Source organism: Fukomys damarensis, unplaced genomic scaffold (assembly GCF_012274545.1).
Source record: "Fukomys damarensis isolate Sample0158 unplaced genomic scaffold, DMR_v1.0_HiC HiC_scaffold_1, whole genome shotgun sequence".
Taxonomy (NCBI): domain Eukaryota; kingdom Metazoa; phylum Chordata; class Mammalia; order Rodentia; family Bathyergidae; genus Fukomys; species Fukomys damarensis.
Genome location: NW_022900913.1, coordinates 61,672,725 through 61,680,540, shown reverse-complemented (window position 1 = coordinate 61,680,540; position 7,816 = coordinate 61,672,725).

The window sequence follows — 7,816 nt, the reverse complement described above, 5'->3', positions numbered from 1 at the left end:
CATCTGTAATCCCAGCACTCCTGGAGGCTGAGGCAGGAGGACTGTGAGTTAAGTCTGACCAATTTAGTGACTTAGCAAAACACTGTTTCAAAATTTAAAAGGGGCTAGGGATGTAGCTTACTGCAAAGGCCCAGGGTTCAATCTCAGTATGAAAAAGAATGAAGAAAGAAAAAAGAGAGAGAGAGAGAGGGAGGAAGGGAAGGTGGTGAGAAGGGAAGGGCAGGCCCCAAATTTAAGACCAAACAACTTGTATGTGAATAAGGTTCAACTTCAACAAGAGCTTTAAAAACATGTTATTAAGAGCTACATTCTCATTCAAAAGAAGAAGTAAAACAACAATAACAAAGCTGAAAGAACAGTGAATTTATTGTATAGAAGATAATTCTCATAAATGCCAGAATTTAATGTTTCAGTTTCTAAACTTTCCATTTGAATTCTGCCAGCTTTATACCATACCCTGTTCTCTTAGAATTTCTTCTTAAGGAAGTTCCAAGGAGTTTTTTAGGGTGATGCTAACCAGATGGCTTTTTCTAATCTTCCTCAGAAAAATGCAAAGTAGGGTTTGAAACTTAACACTGCCACCTACAAGTACTTTGTAAAGAAAAAAGATCGAAATACCAGTCATCTGGGTAGATGTCCAAGCTGCCAAAAAATCTAAGAATAAGGTTTTGGAGTGGGGCTTCTGATTTACATAAATAGAAATGTGATTAAAATAAGAAAAAGAATTTCAAAGTTTTGGCATCATTTAAAAACAAGACTATTTGCCTCTGAGTTTTATCTCAATAGATTAACTGTGTCATTCCAGTCATGACTCGGGTCCTTGGACAAATTACTTCTAACATTTCTGTATCATCTGTGTGGAGACAGTAATAGCACCTGCCTTTTTGGTGTGATGGTGAATTCCTAGTATTATTAAGCCTTGATATTACTAAGTATTAATACTTGTATTATAATGTGACTATGAAAGATTTAATAATATTTATTAAGAATAGTTGAACTTCAATTCAGACACTGGTTTATTTTGTTTTTTCCTGAACATTATCATGTTTAGCCTTGACCACTACTGATAACCAGGACTCTTACTCTGTGGTCACCACTACCCCGCCAAAATTTACCAGATCCTCTGTTTCCAGGTGAAACTGTTAATATGCTTGAGTAAGAAGTATTCTCTGATTCATCCTAAAATGTGTACCTGAACAACTTGGTTTCTTACCACAAGGAGAGAGCCCGAAGTTGAATTTTAGCACTAATGTTAATTTTAAAAGATCTCTAAGAAATACGTGCTGAATTGAATTTTTAGATTTTAGTTTCAGCAGTGTTGGTATTTAGCCCATGGCTCCAAATTCAAAACACACCAGAAATGTTTATCCTGACATTTAAGTTACACTTATGAACTTCAACAGTCAGCTTCTTTTAGGTACTGCAGCATGGAAGTCGCCTAATCTTGCTCCTCCAGGAAACAATATGTTTTTGGAAGGTGCACAGCTGTAACTGAAAGAAAGGAGAAAGAAGAAGGCTGAGTACATCATATTGTACCAGTGGGTGCCACGCCAATACTATGCTGATGAATAATCAGTATTATTCATCAATCTGAACATCACCTAGCCCTTCATTCAGCATCCAGGAAGTAGATTTATTTTAAAGTAATAGATAAAAACCACCCGTAATGCAAGGAGGTAAGGAAAGGTTAATTTGTAAGTTGAGGTTAAAGTTGAACCCAAAAATGAAAGCAGCAAGGATAAAAAGGTGATGATAGGTTTACCCATCTGCAGAATGACATCCTGGCAAAATTTTTAAAATAAGTCACTACAAACTACTGGTCAGGATATGGAATAATGAAAACACTTAAATACTTCTGATGAATGTGTAAGTTGTTTTAAACCACTTTGGAAAACACTATAGCACTACAAATAAAATTTAATATATAATCCAGCAATTTCACTCCTAAGTATATACCAGTAATGGTAAACCTTTTAGAAATGAGTGCTCAAACTGCCACCCAAAACCCACTTATTTATCACAAAACAACAACACTGCAAATAAACCTGAATACTGAGGTTTTAGTTTAGAAAAAAGAACTCATACATTAACATCTTGTCTTAAAAGAAAACAAAATAATGTTCATGCCATAGATTCATCACCACTGATCTACAGAAATTCTTACCCACGAAACATGTACCATTATGTAAATGTCAGCACCTACTTCTAATAGCAAAAAAAAAAAAAAAATGCCTGATAACTACAAAAAGAAACTTTATGAATGACTTGTGGCTTATTCATAAATTACAACTACATATATCATGGAGGAATTTCATGAACATGTACATTGAAGGATTGGAAAAGGGCAAGTTTTAGTAGAAAATAATGCTATGATCCCAGTTACATGAAGTTAATAAACATGGAAGACTTAACAATATGTTATTCAAGGTTATATCCTCTTGTGATAAAACTATAAAGGGAAGCAAGGGAATGATGAGTACAAAATTCAGAGTAACCCATACCCAAGAGAAAGGGAAAAGGAGAAGAAGATGTGGGAAATGATGAGGAGCAGAGGTGGGACACAGTGAGGTAAGTCTAGTTTCTAAGCTAAGCTGGGTGTTCGTTTGTTATTGTATATATGCTCTGCACGGTGATAAAATAAAATTATTAAAATCAGAAATTACAAAGCATTAGAGATTTTTAGTTAATGTGAAATTAACAGTTTTATAAACATTCAAAATACAGTCAGAGAGACTTGAAATATTATGAATGTACTCAATTTTACAGTAGACCCTTAATCTTGGAATAATTTGTAATTATTCTGTGGTTAGAACTTGACTTCTCTATATATACATAAAGTCTAGCTTTCCAAGCCTACCTGAACACCTGGAGTACACCTATAAATTTGACTTTACTATTTTCTTTTATTCACATGGGGACACCTGTGAATTAATTTTTTAAATTATTATTTCTTTCTAAAAATAATCAGATCCTGGGAGAAGAGAAAGAAAAGGAGCCTTTCCAGAAGTAGAAATGTCTTACTGAGGGCCCAAAAGCTGAGAAAATGTAACATCTGTGGAGCTACAATGCAACCATTGTAGCAGGAGCTTTCTCAGCAAGAGAAAGAGTAGTTTGTGAAACAAAGCTGGAAATCAGATAAAGCAGAGGATTATAGGTCACTTTAAGGAAGCGGTTCTCTATCCTAAGTAAAAAAAAAAGACTGGATTGTTAGGACAAATCTAATGGAAGGCCAGTTAAAGGAACCATAAAAATTTGGTTTGGAAAGATTGAGAGGCTGACTCATGTATTCTGTTGTATATCACTTTATTTCTCAGCCTTCTGTACATAAACTTTTTTTTTCCCCAGTGTTGTGCAGGGAATTGAATCCAAAGCCTCTCACATGCTAGGCAAGTGCTCTACCACTGATCTGCATTCCCAGCAAACACTTTCTTAAATTGTCCAAATAACACATAAACATAGGCTTTTTTTTTAAATGGTCTATTTTTACTTTACTATAATATATCCCTTTTAAATATTTTTATTTTTATTAATACTTATTTACAGTATATAATGATTAGATTCCTCCTAGGGAGTTGGTACATGAACACAGAGCATCATAATTCCTTTTATGCCCCCTTCCCTCCCTACATATTCTTAATGCAAAAAAAAAATTCAATAGTAAAACCATAATGTCCCTAATTTTCCATCCTCAAATGTTCCTGAACACTCTTTGCATCAGTTAGGGTTCACCAGTGGAACAGATTTAATATAAAATATTTATGACACATCAAAGATATATATATATATATATATATATATTTTTTTTTGGTACCAGGCTTTGAACTTGGGACATTGGGCCTGTGAGGCAGGCAACAGAACCACTGAGCTAAATCTCCTGCCTTCCTTTTTATTTTTTATTTTGAAACAAAGTCTTCCTCTGTTACTCATACTGGCCTCAAGCATGCAATCTTCCTGCTTCAGCCTTCTGAGTAGCTGGAATTACAGGCATGTGCTACTGTTCCCAGCTTTCTCCAGTACTTGAGAATGTCTTATTTGAATTGAAGATGGAATCTTCAATTTACTCAAGGTAAAAGGAGCCCATTGGGGTAAAGGCTAATCCAGTGTCATTGGTATCCTAATGAAAGGGTGAAATGCAGACACAAAACTTTCATGTGGGGAGGAGGCAGAAATCAGGGTGATGCTGTTATAAGCCAAAGAATGCCAAAAAATGTCAGCAAACCACCTTAAAGAGAGGTGTGGAGCCAATTCCAGAGGTTGAGAGACTCAATTTCAAACCTCTGGAATGGTAAATTATGTATGTATTATATCTTATACATAGGACTCTCAGAAAGTCACTTTAACTTTCTGAAATTCTGTTATTTCATTTGTAAGAGGAGGAAATATTTTAGTATGCTTCACATAATTACAAAAAAAAAAATCAAATGGCAAAGCTAAACATCATGGTTGTTTCACATTAGATTTTAGCTGGGTTCCCCCCCCCCTGCTTTTTTTTTACAGAGTTCTTTGTTTTGCAGAATTTTTTTCTTTCTTCCTTTCCCCTACCCACTCGGTGTTGCTAGGAACCAGACTCAGGGTTTCACACATGCTAAGCAATCACTCTACCACTGAGCTATACTCCAAGCCCACAGTTTTATTGTAATAAAAGTATTTCCTCAGCCTCTTTATATTCTACTAAATTTAATTAGATGGCATGCAAATGGTTAGTAACTGACTGGAATGTTCCATTTTTGGATATATAATAAGCAGCCAGTTAGAAGAATATCATTGAAATGAAATAGGTCAATATGTTACAAGGAAATAACTTTTCTTTGAAAGGATAAGCTCAGGAACTTATATTTGATTATCCTTAGAAAAACACTAAAATATACCATAATAATATATAATAAAGAATATATTATAAAAAAGCTGTTCACAGAATTAGTGACAGAAAACTTCCCAAACAGAGGGGAAGAATTTGACATTCAGATAACTGAGGCATATAGGACCCCAACTAGCTACAATAAAAAAAAAAAATCACCTAGACATATAATAATCAAGATCCCAGAAACCCAACAGAAGAACAAAATACTACAAGCAGTAAGAGAAAAGAAACAAGTCACATGCAAAGGAAAGCCCATCAGAATCACAGCAGACTTTTCAACACAAACCCTTGGGGCAAGGACAGCCTGGAATGAGATATTTCAAGAACTAAAAGAGAACAACCTCCAACCTAGACTGATGTATCCTGCAAAACTCTCTTTCAAAATGGATGGGGAAATAAGACACTTCCATGCAAAGAACACCCGAGAAACTACATGAATACCAAACCAGCACTACAAGGAATTCTAAACAAGATCCTAGAAAAAGACAATGAAGGCAACAACACCATGAGGCCCAATAGAGCTAATCAAATAGGCAAGGCAAGAAACTAAAAGGAGAAGGTGAAAATGTAAAAAGACTCAACAAAGGGCCAATAACATGTCAATAATAACTCAGTACATATCAGTTATAACCATCAAGGTCAATGGCCTCAACTCGCCAATCAAGAGAAATAAACTGGCAAAATGGAATAAGAAGCAAAATCCAACAATATGTTGTATACAAGAAACACACCTAGCACAAAAAGAAGCCCATAGACTGAAAATGAAAGGATAGGAAACAATTCTCCATGTGACAGGAGCCCAGAAAAATACAGAGGTAGCAATCTTATTTGCAGACAAAGCAAATTTCAAACCAAAACTGATTCTAGGATTATTGATGTAGAATGGTACTGTATCATACCTCTGTGAATGTAAAATATCTTGTACCTGCTTTATGATACATAGTAGTGACTGTGCTTTATCAGAGCTATATTTAATGATATTACTCTAGAATGTTCTCTTTCCAGATGATGATTAAGATGCTAATAAAAAAAAATGATGCCAGGTACCACAACAGCAACAGAACTTTGCTGTTTTCTGGATATTATTCATTTCTTTGTTGTTGTTGTTTTGTTTTGTTTTTTAATGGAATGTGCTGAATGTCTATAATTTTGTTCAAATGACTGCAGAACCTGGAAAAGCTGTTGCTGCTATCGATGCATTACATGCTGCTATTATTAGTCCTTTTATATAAATATACATATATATATATGTATATTTATAAACTGAATTTTGGGAAACTTTAATGGTGCTGTCAACTTTGGAAAATGTTATCCCAATTTACTGTGTTGAGTTGGCATTGTACAGAAATGGACAGCCCTATTGGTCTAGAAATGTTATTTTTTATTTTTATTTTTAATTTTTTTATTCCATGTGTACAGGGGTGACGCATTGTACTAAATATGTAAGGTCATATCTACATGGCTTTGATTACAGAAACTAATACAGTATTCTCTAAATAATGAAAAAAAGAATAAGATAAGACTACAAGAGCAAGAAGCAATTTAAATGTGTTCAGGGACCATTTTCATCTCCAGAATTAAGGATTATTTTAATGTTACATCATTGCCTGTTCTCTTTTACTTTCCTTTTTAGTTTTATTTTAGGATTCCCTATTTTTAATGTTCATACAGAGATTTCTTTAACTGAAATACCGAATAGTTTCTTTGGTGTGAAAAACTTTAATAGTACACAGGATCCTAAAGAGATAATTAATAATGTGAAATAGGAAGTAAAGGACTAAAGTGTAGGGAAAGTGGGAAGGGTGGGTGAAAGGTAATAAGGGAGAGGAAAAATATGAGAAACTGAAAAAATGGAAATAAAGTGTTTGTAAATGGGGAGGGGAGGAGGGGGGTGAAGGGAGGGCAGGGACAAGGGGAAAAAATGAGAATCAAGACCTATTATGTAAAGGTACAGAATCCCAATGATGAATGTAACTGTATTGTATACCTAGATTGTCCCAATAAACTCAATTAAAAAATAAAAAAAAATTTAAAAATTAAAAAAAAAAGAATATATTATCCATGCATGGTTGCACACATCTGTAATCCCAACTGATTGGGGAGCAGAGGCAAGAAGACCACAAATTCAAGGCCAGCCTGTGGAACTCAGGAAGACTCTGTCTCAAAATAAAAACAAAAACCAAAACATAAAGATAAACAAAAAAAATCAGAAGAGAAATGGGCATAGAGCTCAGTGGTTGTGAGGTCCTAGGTTCAATTCTTAGCACTGGAAAAAAAAAAAACATAATTATACCATTTAGCTTTGTGTTACTACAATGAACTACTTGAGGCAACCAACTTATAAAAAGAAAAGGTTTATTCTGGAGGTTTCTGTCCAAGACTGGGCAGCTCCATTCTTCTGCCTCTGGTAAGGGCAGAAGTGGGTGGTGGAGCTATGCACTTCCATTGTGGGAGCCTCAAGGAAGCCTCCTTCTAGGGCTTCCACGGTCTTCCTCAGTACGGGCCCTGGCTACCAAGACTTTAATGCATGCATCTTTAGAAACAGTCAACATCCAAAAAAAGCAATTACAAAGAAAATGTCTGCTGTGGTATCTTGCAAAGCCGTGGGCAGAAAGTTCTACAAACCCTTTATAGTCAAATAATCATAAAATACCTTAAATACTTTAAGAAACTGCTTGTGCCACTAAATTTTGTTATCAAAATACCTGAGCTTGAATTTTGACCTTACTACTGACTAGTTCTGTGGGCAAGTGATAAGCTTGCTGAGGTTTGTTTTATTTTGTTTTAGAATGCAAATAATAATAAACTGGGCATCATGGCACACATCAATAATCCTAGAACTCTGGAAGACTGATGCAGGATTGCAAATTCAAGCTCATCCTGGATAATTTAGGGACTTAGCAAGACCCTGTCTCCAAATAAAAGGAGTAGGAGGGCTGAGGTGTAGCTCAGAGC